Source organism: Limulus polyphemus, unplaced genomic scaffold (assembly GCF_000517525.1).
Source record: "Limulus polyphemus unplaced genomic scaffold, Limulus_polyphemus-2.1.2 Scaffold576, whole genome shotgun sequence".
Taxonomy (NCBI): Eukaryota; Metazoa; Arthropoda; class Merostomata; order Xiphosura; family Limulidae; genus Limulus; species Limulus polyphemus.
The window spans coordinates 511,686-524,464 of record NW_013666186.1 but is presented as its reverse complement, the minus strand read 5'-3'; the positions used below and the strand labels follow the sequence as shown (position 1 = coordinate 524,464).

General features: G+C 31.1%; 1 long non-coding RNA gene across 1 annotated transcript in view; it reads right to left on the bottom strand.

Moving 5' to 3' along the window:
- Positions 1–2,388: 2,388 nt before the first annotated feature.
- LOC106459215 overlaps positions 2,389–12,779 on the bottom strand; it is a 20,323-nt gene continuing 9,932 nt past the window's right edge. Inside the window, exon 3 of the long non-coding RNA XR_002610536.1 lies at positions 2,389–2,899. This is a non-coding gene — a long non-coding RNA (uncharacterized LOC106459215). The remainder of the gene's footprint in view (positions 2,900–12,779) is intronic.

The following is a 12,779-nucleotide window of genomic DNA, read 5'->3' as shown; positions in this document are numbered from 1 at the left end:
ATTTAATAAATGTTTTGTTTTGTATATACAAGTTGTTCTAGATTTTTTCTATCTAAAAAAAGTGACATCAATTTCTTGACGACCTAATATATATACTTCAAGTGGGTTCCTCATCATCATGAAGTATGTAGATCCGTCTCATTTTGTGTTCTGAAAAGGATTTTGAACTATTGGTTGGTCGGGTGGGCTGTTATTACAGTACCACATGTATTTTGCTACTTTTGTGGGGCATTTCTGAAGTTCAGATGATTGTGGATTCGTTCTTCTAGTTTTCTGGCTGTCAATCCTACATACTCTTGTTTACAGTTCAAGCATTCATACTGATATACATCCACAGAGTTATGTAGATAGTTGATTTGATCTAAAAATGGAAAGGGGTTTTAGTCTGCACTTGGATCTAAAAACAGTTTGATTTGCAGATAGGCTTTGTTTACTTTATTTTACTTTTATTTATCATGAATGATACACTTTATAAATACAGTAATACTAGGTCCACTTTCATTTTATGTACATTGAAAGTCAGTTTTAGAGGGTATTCTAGTTTGTCCAGCTGGGTGTTTATTATTTTGTTTTCCAGGTTAGGCGGGTAAGAATTCTTGAAGCATAACACTACCTTGAAAACTTGCCTATCACTATGCCAAGGACACTTTTCCTTTCCTCAGTTGCTTTTTTTTAAATACTGCTAAGCTTTTGTAAAGTCCTGGCCTTAACTATTATCAATGGCAGCTCATTCCATAAGTTAATCACTCTGTTTTGGCAATAAAAGTTTGAAAAAAAATTACATTCACTCTCCAGATAATAAAAATGTTTATTTCAGCCAACATTTGACCATTGCAGCTTCACCATGCCTTGTAGTACACGAACTATCACGTTGATGAAGCCATAATGGCTGACAGTGGTTGAAATAAGAAATGATTATTATAATGAGAGTGTATAAGTCACTTTTACTTTTTTTAATAGCAAAAATGTTTAAATCTCTTCAGTATGCACTACAAATTCTTGAATAATCACCATTTTAAAAATAACACATTCTTCACTGGAGTTTAGTTTATCTTTTCAAAATCCTAAACTTGTGTCCTCTCATCTTAAGAATATACTAAGAAGAAATGGGTTGCCTTTATCTCTAAAACTTTTTATAAAGCTTTTATTGTATAGAACTGTATAGAATTTTAATTTTGTTTTAAGTGAAAAACACAGCAATCACTGGCTTACAATAAAAATACCTTTCTTTACCATTACAAAATCATAAGCAAATAGACTTTTTTAAATTGTTAATTGGAACTGGAAGGTTTCATTTGATATATGTTTTATGTTTCAAACTCATTTTATACTCATTTAAATACATATTTTTACATTTTGTTGTTTTTGGTCCATTTGAGCAGTTATTTAGGCTGATAAGGCCTGATGTAAAATGTAAATACAATCTAACAACCTCCTTGTTGGCAAAGAGAAACTTCATACAGTCGAATGCAAAATAATCTAACTAAACTTATCTCATCTTTATCTTTGAAAAACATTTCTATTCCTTGCATACTGCAACATCATAATTCAAATGAAGTATAAAAGGATAAGTCAAGCTTAAAAAACCAGGACTGTAACTTTGACAGAACACATTTTCTACTAGCAACATATAAAAGTAAGCTTTTATCACTTTGTTTTGATACCTACACAAGTCTTCACTGAACTAGATGCCATATTGGTTTGAACAATTGAAAAGAATGGAAAAGAAGCTTTTATTAGGTATTTATGACTTTCTAAGGCAGTGTTTCCAACTTGTTAGTGCTAAAGGCACATTGACTTTAATAAAAATGTTCTGTGGCACACCAACCCCCCTCTCCCCTAGCATCTTATAAAAACTTGACCCAGTACACAACTCTTTTTACCATGTGAAATATGAAGTTGTTAGAGTATAGTGTGATGTAACATCTTGTGTATACATAAAAAGAACAAGACAATATTCTTCAGTTCAATCCACAAGACTAATTTATATAAATGATACTTTTAAATCTTTATTTGCATATGTTACTATTCCAAAATTCTGGGCACACCTGTTTTTGTTTGATGATACACTAGTTAGGAAACACTGCTCTAATCTGAGATATAGGCAATTATATCTCGCTTACAACTGATACTGAGAAACAGTGTGTGTAAAAAAATGTACCTGTATTGACGTTACAAGGTTAAAAATTAACACAGTTTTATTTAAAACTATTTCAACCTCCCTCTTCAGGGGCCATAAGTGTTAACTTGGAAAAATCAGGAAAGTCATCAACCAATGTTTTCAATTAAAAAAAAAAACTGAAATAAATCCAAATTTTATATTTGAGATTTTTTGAAACATATCTATAAAACGTTTTTTTTATTATTATTATTAAATAATTTCAACTCTTAAATATTCTTTTTCTAATGTGTGGAAGAACAATTACAAATTTATTTTTCTATAATGCTTTTAATTCAATGGTACAGTAATTTTGTAGGATGCACTCAATTAGGACACCATAGAATTATTTTATTGATCTTCCAGATATGCCCAGAGTCTCCTTTTTCCAACCTCATTGTTACCCTAACAATCCTATCAATTAATGCCAAGAAAAGTTATTTTATAGTTAAAATAACTTGAAAGTGTTTACTGAGTGGTCAAAACAATTTTTAATGTGTAATTTTGAGACAACTTTAATAGGTCTTGTATCTTTTCCATTAAAAGTTCCAAACATGCTCATCCTTTCATCTATGGAGGAGTTACAATGTGATGATCCACTCCAATTTTCCTGGGTAAAGAGTAGCCCAAGAGTTAGTTAGGTTGTGTTCACTAGCTACCTTTCATTCTGTATATCATTTCTAAATTATGGCTGTTGCAGATAGCTCTTGAGTAGCTTTGTGGAAAATACAACAGACACACCTACAAAGTGAAAACATTATTAAAAAATTAGTTAGCATTGTTAATTTCGTCAGTGATAATATTTATAGTATGATGTCTTAAAACATGCAATATTATTTTGGTCTTTTTACATATGCATAAAAAAAACTTGATATTTGTTTGATATTTTGAATTTAGAGACATTCTTAGTACAGAAGGAAAATTATATTTAGTTTTAAAGTCATTTCTTTTCTGTCAGAGTTACAATTAGGAGTCGATCCTACACTGTGCATGTTTAAATTACCTTTAATAAATGTGTTCAGAGCTTCCTGAAACCTCCAACATTGTACTACCTAACTTGCTTAAGTGGAACACAACTTTATTATATAATTCACCCCTATCCTTAAAACTGTCCTGTAGGTCCAGTCGGCCCACCTGTTGTTCTAAGTATATCACAAGTAATATTTCACTTAAGCCTTGGATTTTACTGAGTAATTCACTCTCACATAGTCTGATGGAGTACTCCTGAAAAGTTAACACATCTATTTTTATCCTTAAACATATAAAAGGGTCCTCTATGCTTGTTAAGTAGCTCTTTTATTTTACAATTTCTAACATCATTGCTGTTAATGTATATGCACTACAAATTGAGAATGTTCCTACTTACCAGCAACCATACTGTAAACTGAGTAGGTTCCCTTCTGCATTAAATATGCAATCCAACTTATGATAAATTCATTATCTTTAACAAACAGTAATTAAAGGCCATTTGCCAACTATTTGTCCCACTTACAAGTTGATCCAAGTCATTCCATAGTACCTTAACATCCTTAATGCAATTAAAAATACTTAGGGGTTTAATGTTGTTAGCAACTTTTTACTGATTATGCTCCTATCATTACTGTTAATATAAATAAATAGCAAAGGCCCAATTATTACCTGTAGGCAAATGACAAGGAACAAATGTCCAGTTTGAGTGGATTCCACTTAACATTTTACTTTATATCACCCAACCACCTTACAATCCAATTAATTAGCCTTTCCTCAACCTCAACTAATCAGATTTTCATAACTTATCACATGTGTGGTATCTTATAAAACGATTTTAGAAAATACGAGTACTTCAAATCTACACATTTTCTATCATCCAGATAACTTCAAAATATTTAACATACTGGTAAAACTGATTTTTTTTAGTAAATTAATGTTGTTTGTCTTTTGTGATATATTTGACCAAATGATTTTGCAAAGCTTTTTTTATCATACTCTAGAATTTTCCTCACTTCACACATATGAACAATTTAAGGACAACAAGGAACCTGTTGGTCCATTTAGACCATCCCATCTACTATACTAAACTTGTAAAATTAAATGCTGAAAGCTTGCTCTCATCATTCAAATATTTATCAACCTCTCCCTTAAATTAATTGTATCTACCACATCTGAAAGCAACTCATTCCAAAAGCCAATCACCCTGTTATTAAAATAAAGCTGTTTTAGTTGAAGATGACTCCAACCCTGCAAAATATATATGTCCCTTAGTGTTACTATTCTCACCATTAAATATGAAAATAGATGATGCATCAACACTATCAATAACCTTAATAATCCTAAATACCTGAATCAGATCCACTCCAACTCTTCCCCTTTTTTTTCAAGAAAAAACAATTTGAGAAATTTTAACCTGTCCTTATATGACAACTTTTTCCATGCCAGACATCATCCTTGTAGCCCTTCTTTGAACCATTTCCAATAATACAATGTCCTTTCTAAGATAAGGAGCCCAATACTGAACACAGTACTCCATATGTGGTCTAACCAGTGATCTATACAATGACATTATAACCTTGAAAGATTTGTATTCAATATTTCTGTAGGTACAACCTAAAATCCTATTTGCCTACCACTTATCAATTAGAACACAAGATCTATTTTTTCCTTACAACAGTTAAGGTTATGCCCATCAAAATTATATTTATACCTCAAATTGTGATATACCACATGCATTACATTGTATTTATTATAATTAAAAGCAGTAAGCCAACTGTCATTTATTTACGGAACCCACCAAATAATATAAATCCTTTTGTTAAAGCAACAGTATCCTTCTTACAGCCAGGAAAATCTAAAACATTTTTGCCAACAGCAAATTTATATAATTTATTGACCATTCTTTTATTTTGGTCATTTATGTAAATTAAAAAGAGCAAAAGTCTGAACATTAACAACACTGATCCCTAAGGTACTATACTTGTGACATGAAACCAATTTGACTGAACTCCGTTTTTGACAACTTTCTTCTTTCTTCCATTCAGCCAGTTTTCTATTCAATGATCCTACTTATCCCTCACACCTACAGAGATAACAAGCCTTTAATGTGGCAACTTATCAAATACTTTCTGAAAATCCAGATATACGAAATCCACACCTTTTCCTTCACCTACACAAGAAGTAATCTATTCAAAGAATGTCAAAATATAATTAAGGTAAGATTTTACCCAAGTGAAACCATGCTGACTATCCAACAAATTTTTAAACTTTGTTAAATGACTTTGCAAAGCACATTTTATTAGACTTTCCAAAACTTTTTGTACCACTGGTGTAAGATTAATAGGCCAATAATTACTGGGACAATTTTTTATCACCCCTCTTGAAAAGAAGAGCACCATTAGCTAACTTGTAATCTTCTGCCACCTGCCCACTATTCAAAGACTTGGAAAAAATTATAGCAGGTGGCTCACATATAGAGCTGGGATATTAGTGGTATTTGATAAATGATTAATCGATGGGTTTAATTGATTAATACACCACTCTCCCTACAGCCCGTTCAAGCAAAACAAAAACTGTGTGCTAACATCTTAACTTTTTTTAACCACTATATTATTCCAACATTGTCTTAATTTTCATATTTTGTTTTACATTGATATTTTTGTTGTTTTATAAAGTAATTTGAGTATATGTAAAGAACGTTTTTTAAAATATTTTTCCACAAGTTTTGAGGGCATTTCCTACTTGGCGGATAAATTGTTAATGACCTCTAAATACTATCACGCGATCACCATTGTTTATTTTTCAAAGTGCAGTAATCCCACACTGATCTGCTGTAAATCAACTAAATTCATAATTAAACAATGAAAACATGTTTTACTCTCACAATAAGAGTGGTAATATTTTTATTTAAAACGTACTACGATTACAACTAAATGTACTTCTGCAGGGTCTTCTAAAGTGTTTTGTTTTAACAGTGAATAAAACCAAAAGTAAGATTAACAAATATTTTTATATCTTGCTTTTGAAGCTCATATGCCTTGCTGTGTTGTTGCCTATAGAGTACATAATTCATATTGTGATTCATGGCATGCGCACGTTTTACTGACTTCACGACAATACAAATTGCAACGTTAAACATCCATTATGTGACGTCACTTAGAGTCTACTGACTGACAGACAACAAACTACAGTATAATGGTGGGACTGGTTAAAACAGGTGACCTCTCCAGGTGGCTTTTGATCCCTTTCGGGGAAATTACATGTAACAGTTAGATAAATTATTTATGTACTTTGTTTGAATAGGATAAACACAAACAATATTCAATAAAGAATTTGAGTCATCAGAAGGTTTTGCAATCGTTTACCATACTGACTAAATATTAAATAAACTTATTTGATTTGATGACAATTTTATTTAGTGACCACAACAGAATACTTTTATGAAGCTTTAAGCAATCGCCAGTTTTGTGAATTCTTTGCTTAGTAATGTATATATATTTCTGTGTATAGATAAACTGCCTAAACCTGATGAGGACAAAACCTTCTATGAACATTGCATATTTGACAATGTGTTTGTCTTTTAGTAAAGATTTCTATATCACTTATTAAGCCGTCTCTAAACTGTATAAGCTTACCTACTGTATCTCAAGTTAGCTGATATCCTCTCATTGAAGACAATTTCTGTAGCTTTCAAACAGATATAATTTAATTTACAACAAAACTATTAAAATTCTACATTTACTCTATTAACAAGTATAATAAAAACATTTAATTTTATAAAGACAAGTAGGGATCAAAATATACATAGCCTAGCTAGCTATAGTAATCTAATCAAAAACACCTTAGGTGTGAAAAAAAAAAGGTAAGGCAAAAAGGATTGAGCATACGACTTAAGGAAATGAAATGAAAATTGGTGGCTGAACAGGTAGCTACACTTGTAGCATTGATAATAATTTTACCGAAAATATTCATTCATTAGTTATTATCAATGGTATAAGAATAGCTGCCAGTTTGGTCAACACTTTTGTTTTCATTCCTTTAAATCGCATTTCAATCGTTTTTTGGCCACAGATTTTTTTCATACCCAAGGTGTTTTTTATTAAATATCATGACTTTTTGTCAATACACACCAACAAACCACAGTAAGCAAGAAAGTGACACTCTATAATAACCAACATTATCTTTATGATTGCAACCCTATTATTCCAAACAGACCTGTACTTTACAGAACCAACTAGATTTTTAAAAATATATGGTGGTAGTTTACCTCTCTAAAACAATGTTAATAATTTCCTTTATAGTAATGTCATGGAATCTAGATTAACAGTTTCTTTTCATCTTTTCCGTGCAGCTGTGTCAAGCACTATTATTTATGCTAATTGCTTAAGCTAATATCATGTGACGCTAAACCCTCTTTAATTAGGAGAATTTTATAAAATTTAGCAAATTTGTGCTTAAACATTGGCAATGAATAATAACTGTCCACTTGAATGATTCTTTTGAAAAGTGTAGCTAGAAACTGATAGTCTAGTTTGCTTGGCATAACCAATACGTATGTATTTGCACGTGCTTTCACCCTATAGTTTTGCTGCTCTAAATCAGCATTCTTTAATCGAAATGACAAAAAACTAAAAACAGTTCACTTTTACTATTAGGTGAAGCTGTAGTAAAGAGTTTAGACCGATAGCTTACGTGACTTTTTGCGTAGATGTGTGCAAAAATTTTGGTTAAATTTGAGCGGTTTTTGTTGAATAACTTTGCACATGTGGCTTATATTTAAACAAATATAACAAATTTGATACCTAATTGAAGGTTGTAAAGATCTATCAGTATACCAAATTTGAAAAAAATCATTAAAAATTAAGTATATTTTTCTATCAAATAAATTTTCCTTAGTCTTAGTGCAATGGAAAAAAAAAGGAGGGAAGAAACATGTTGTATATGAAATATTTCTTAATGGATTGCATTGAAATTTGGTATATGAAGTTAGAGTCCAGTATAACACATCCACTGAAAATTGCTAAACTATCACTACCAAACAGTGTCCTGCAGGTTGTTTTGGCCACGAGATACACTACTATGTGTCTTGATATAGAAAGTTTTAGTGCAACTAAAGTATTGAAACAAGAAAATCGAAACTACAAAACTGAGTACTAAAAATCTAAAAACATTGACTCCTACTTTGGCAAATCACTGTAATTATGTTAGTCTGTGCCAAAGTAGGGATGATTTTGTTTTTTTAATTTTAAGTAACTCAGTTTTTGTAGTTTTGACTTTTTTGTGTAAAATGTTTTATAGCATTAAAACTTTCTATGCTGCTATAACTAGCTAGGTTAAGTATAGATCGATCCCTACTTGTCTTTATTTTTTTTTATTATACTTGTTTGTTTCCCTTTTATTACCTATATTTTTGTGCGCAAGCAATACCAAGCGTGGAGCACGCGTATATTTGATTTACTTTTGTAGTTAATCATAAAGCTACACAATGGGCTACCTGTGCTCTGCCCACCATAGGTTTCGAAAACTGGTTTTTAGCTTTATAAGTCTGCAGACATACCGATGTGCCACTGGGGGGGGGGGGCGTTAATTTTATTACTCATCAAGATCTCTGCCAACTACCCACAAATATAATTATATGCTAAAAGTAACGCATCGTCCATTATATATATATATACCATTATCCTTTTCGATACAACGAAGGAATGATTGAGACCCCAGCGGGAAGAGTTCTGTGAAAGAATTTAGAGCGATAATGTTCGTCATTTTTTCTGCACTTTTGTTTGGAAAAGTCACTTACTTACTTAGATGAAAATTCGTTGAAATAATGAAATTTTGATTCACTCCATAAACACGTATATATAGCGGTTTTGTGGTTTTATAAGCTTTAACATTGCTCAGCCAATACTGTGAAGTAGTTATTGTTAATATTCAGACATTTTAAAGGTGGTTTTAAACGGCGATTTTTATGGCCGCCATTTTGTTTCATCACGCTCCCTACTATTAAGTACTACCATACTAAAAATAATAGTGATAGTATAATTCTTCTTTATCCAATCATAGTTAAACTTCTCTATAGCTATTTTAAAAGCTATTTTTCTAAAAATACTGACAAATAAATATAAAATGTGTAGTCAGACCAAACCCTTGAAATCAGAGCATATACGCCATGGAATTCCTTCACAAAAATAAACATTTTTATGTTCGTAATAAGTTTTTCTCGGATTGACCGTTCAACACATACGAAAACTGACGGATCGATGTTGATATCGATATGAAATTTTAAGAATTGAAAAAAAATGAGTAATTTTAACAGAATGTACATTTGAAAAGAAGCATTTTGATGTATAATTATTTTTCTACGATTAACCATTCAGGAGATACGGAGCGCAACAGAGAGACAGACATTTGGCTATTATATATATACACCACTTTTGATAGATGATGAAGTTACTTGAAGTGGCACCATAGTAAGGTTTCAATCAAGGCCTGTTCTAAAAATAAAGGAAATGCTTGTAAATCAAGAAATGGATGATATATTCTCAGTAGTTTAGGTTCTTATAAAAAAAATACAGTTATTCTTTGGGATGTGCAGAAACTCTCAAATACAAAGCATCTCCCCCACCCACCCATTATGTAGGTTTGTGCAAACAAACAAACATAATAGCAATATTTCAATACTTGAATATTCGAAAACCATGATTTCGAGTAGTTGATTTTTTAGTCATATAAATCGATGAATCGTAATTTTGATTAGTTTACGGAGCACTAATTGATGTAATTACTATTCATTGATAATCGATTAAATCACCCAGCTCAACTCATATATCCAATCTTTAAACCCTTGGGTAATTATTATCTGGCCCAGCAGCTTTATCATTCTTTAAACTTCCTAATTTTTTCTTAACAAGATGATAATTAATGCGATAATATTGTTCAGTCTTGTTTCCGTCTAGCAACTGTTCAGGATGAGGAATATAGCTTTGATCTTCATTAAAAGAAAAAAAATGTTGAATTTGATAATCGAGCCATCCCAGTACAAACAGTAGTGAAGTTAGATTAGGTACACCTGGTCCCTAGATCTAAAAATATTTTTCCAGGCCTGCCTAATGTATTTAAAGGAATTCTTACTATTAATACTTACATTTTCAGCTAACCTCTTTTCCTATACTTTTTGATTTCTTAATTCCCTGTTTGACCAACGCTTTTGATCTTTAATTTTCCAAATTTATCATCATTGCAGTCAATTGAAACATCTTTTATCTATTATGCTTTTCTTTAATCTTATCCTTTATAAACAAACCTGGTTTTTTACTGGCAGCCAATCTTTTTTTTTATATAAAGAACACAACTATCTTAAATATTTAATCATTTATTTGAATTTTTTCCCGCATTTGAAAAGTTTCTCCAATTAATTTAGTTGCAAAATTTACAGCGGATAATTCTTGTCTTATCCCTTCTGAGTTTTTTTTTTTATTATACCTTATCTTCATATGCGGCAAAACATCAACGCTATCATTTGTTGTAGAGCTGGACGATTATTAGTATTTGATAATTGATTAATCGACGGGCTTATTACATCTGATTGATCAGTTAGTATACCACGCCCCCTACAATCTGTACAAGCAAGCAAAGAAAAAAAAACAAGCAGTTGGTACTATCTTAACTTTTTCAATTACTACATTATTCTAACATGGTATTAACTTTTCTATTTTATTTTAAATTGACTTTTTAAAGCAATATTAGAATTACCCTTAATTATATACGATAGACCTTTTTGCATTTGCGAAAAACCTATTTTTTTAAAAAAAATAACTTTTCCCACAAGTTTTATGGACATTTCTTCCTTGGTGGATAAATCGCCATTGTCAGTTAAATATCACCACACAGTTACAGTCCAATATTCCGTAAATTTAACGTAAAAGCATCAATGCTTAAAGTTCATTTTGGTTGTTATATAAATCTAACCTATATAAAAGCCGGTGTGTGTCACGTCACGATTGATTTCTCTTTATGGGAGTCATCATTAAAGCCAAAATGTATTTATCCAGATAGAATAATCCGATCACTGTCTGGCCATTACAATTTTAGTTAGTGATAAAGGTGAAAAGGTGCTGTGAAACCTCACAAATGTAGTAAGTGTTGGGAACACCTAGCCTAGAGCCAAGTGCATAAACTGATAAAGTTTACCATGAAAGTAAAAATATCGATTCAATTTATAATTAAATCGTTTCTGAATTAAGCTTCTTTTCTGTTATATCACCAAAGTTTTAAATAAAAAACAACATCTTTAATCAACGGAGACTCTAAATTAAGAAATCAACAAATATTTTTCCAATTTTGTTGTCTATAGATTTCATTTTATACTCTCAGTACAAAGATTAACGGCAATATCAGGTTATACTTTCGTTGCTAAGCAACGTAACATAAAAGCCATTAAAGGAACGTAGGTTACCAAAACGCACTGGCTTTTCTATATGTTAGAAGATGTTAATCTAACTGTTTTTTACCAATAATTATTCTATGAATATCCCACGAATTAATTTCATGAATGACCTTAATTTTGATTGGCTCACAAAGGAATTTACCGACGTTTGATTGCTTCGACTGCACTTTTCTGCCTCTTTGTTGGTCAGGTTTAATTTCGCAAAATTTATATATTTCAGTTAGCTATGTAATGTGACGTTAGGGTATACTATGGATTGTGGGTGGAGGTAATTGCTCCGTTATTTCTGATGGGCTACACGCTAGTATTACATAAACTGTACTATATGTATAATGTTAAGGACATAAACCGATAACATTTTGAAGTATATTTGTAATAATTCTAGAGACCTATATTGTTGTTACCTGTAATATATAACCTTTTGAAAAAAATTATGTCAAAATTCTCCTAATAATAATATCTGGCGTAAATTTTTCGAAATATTAGTCTCTCCAAACATGTAGTAATCCCACACCGATTTTGTGTATATCAAATTGATAATTAAATAATGAAAACGTTTTACTCTCATAATAAGGGTGATAAAATTGTATTTGAAACATGTCGCAATTACTTTTACAAATAATTAAGTAGCCAGTTACATAATTTATTTATGTACTTTGTTCGAATAGGATAAACAAAATAATATTCAATAAAAATTCGAATCATTACAATATTTTCCAATCGCTACCAAACTTATCGGATTTTACGGCAATATATTTTATTTATTGACTGTAATAAAAATAGTATTGTTACGACAGCGGAAGTCACGTGACCCTAGTAACACCTCATATTCTCGAAAGTTCGTAAATGCTCCAGCGTTTACTAGATTTCGGTATTCTTTTATATATAAGACGGTCAAGACGTGACGGCAACAATGTAATGTGTAATTGAACTGCGGACAGAGAGAGAGAGAGTATTGTTGAGTCGAGCACGTGAAACGTTCGTTGTGAATTATAGCGTTTGTTATAGCGCGACTGTGGAAATTAAGTGTATTGCAAAGTTGTATTCAGAAAGAATAAACCAGTTTTATTTAAGAAAGGACTTGTATCGGTAAATTTTCTTCGGAAAGAATGTTTACGGAAAATTAACTAACGACCAGGGACGTAAGAAATTGGTGTCAGAGATTGGGATAGAAAATAAAAAATAAATAAAAAAGAAGAAGATGGAAAC